The sequence below is a fragment of the Mus pahari genome, chromosome 10, assembly GCF_900095145.1.
Source record: "Mus pahari chromosome 10, PAHARI_EIJ_v1.1, whole genome shotgun sequence".
NCBI lineage: Eukaryota > Metazoa > Chordata > Mammalia > Rodentia > Muridae > Mus > Mus pahari.
The window spans coordinates 42641443-42643263 of NC_034599.1; positions in this window are offsets into that span (position 1 = coordinate 42641443).

Here is a 1821-nt window from a genome sequence, read left to right on the forward strand (position 1 = left end):
ACACCAAAAAAAAAAAAAAAAAAAAAAAAGATGATGAAGAGGCTGGAGGGATTGAATGATGAGGAAAGATTAAAAGAACTAAATATGGACAGACTTGCTAAATGCCGATTAGAAGCAGCGATCGGAACTGTCTACTGTATCTGAGCGCCAGCAGGCAAGAGGGGCCGCACTGGCAGGTGTGGGGTCAGGCAGGGAGGAGGGAAATGGGCTGTGAGTAAGTGAAGGGGAAATGTTCGTGGCAAACTGCTGGGTGGTAAAGGATCCTCTATTAGCAGAAGAGGTAGGGCATGTAGGAGGGAAGTTGAGGATACAGGGCACAGAAGGTGGGGGCTTGTTTCCAGAGGGCTCTTCTTGAGACTTTGAATATACAGTGATGTTGGGAGATGTGCCTCACAGCCCTATGAAAAAGTAGGAGGTGTGCCCTAGGAGACCCTAGGTGTGTCACATAAGCTATGTCCTTAAGTAACATCTAAAGCCATCACAGCCAGTTCCTACAGGCCCAGAGCCAGGATGGCCAGAGGTCAAGAAAACTAGGGCCATCCATCAGAACGTGGAGACGACAGGGATCAGGCTGTCCAGCAACTGCTGACCTCTTATGCCCCTTTTTGTTTTCAAAGTAAAATTCTGGCTTAGAATCGTGCCCCCCTCTCCCCTTCTGCAGAGAGCGAGGCAGCTGGTCAGCTTGACAGGCGGAAACTGCAGCTTTCTTGTTAATGTGCAATCCTGAAACGGTGATGTATGGCCGGTGATAGATCATGTTGGGTTTCCGGAGAGCAGGGAAGGCTAAAGCCGGAGCCTAATTCATGATGCATGAACGCATTGATCTTCTTGGCTCTGAAAATACAGTGTAATGAACCCCCGCTAACACATCATTTTTATTCCACTGCACCTCGCTAATATCTAATGATTTCACCTTCTACTGTGATCAAACATAATTGTGTGGGAGTTTCAACTTTGTTCTTTGATACAGGGACACCACTGGCCAGTACTGTTTTGTTCTTTCCTATTGGTAGGGCCAGTGTGAAATTTATACGTGTGATAATTAGAATCCTACAGATGACCTGTGCTGGGACCTTTGGGAGAGCCCTGTGTGTTTTCATGAACATAAACATGTTGAAGAATGGAGTAAACTCAAGCATGTATGCATTCATTAAGCCAAAAGCTAATAGAAGGCAGGAAAGATGCTCAGAGGCAGGAGTCTCCTCTGAGCAGTGGCTGTGCCTTCTCCCATCAACTGGCTCCTGGGAAATGGCAATTACTTAGAATAGAGATTACCTTGTAAATGTTATTGTTTGCAGACTCCCATCTGCTGATTGAAATCACAGTAATAATTTGGTTAGAAGTCCATGAACCTTCCTGAGGGCCCCTTGCCAGGTTGTCCTTGACAGCATCCCTTCCTATGCGTACTTCCTGTCTCTTGGACAGAGCTTTCCACTGCACCGCTCCGTTTTCCATTCTGAAAGAGCTTTTTGGAAGGAAAAAAAATTAATATTAATTTTATAACTCTAGCCATCTGGCCCAAAGGTAGTTTGTTTCTGATGAAGGAACAGACATTGCTTGTCTGTGGCTGAGTTAAGCTCCACTTGGCCAGCTCTCTGCTCAGAAGCAGGGCACTCTGACATCAGCTGTGTGACCTTGGGTAGATCACTTAATCAGTGCTCTCGCCTGGGTATGTTTCTCCAGCTGATCGAAAACTCTGCTGTTTGCTTTGTCTGAATGCAGGCCGCTGAGTCAGATGGTTCTTTTAAGAGAGTGTGTTTATTTATTTCCTCTGTGTGTGTGTGTGTGTGTGTGTGTGTGTGTGTGTGTGTGTGTGTGTGT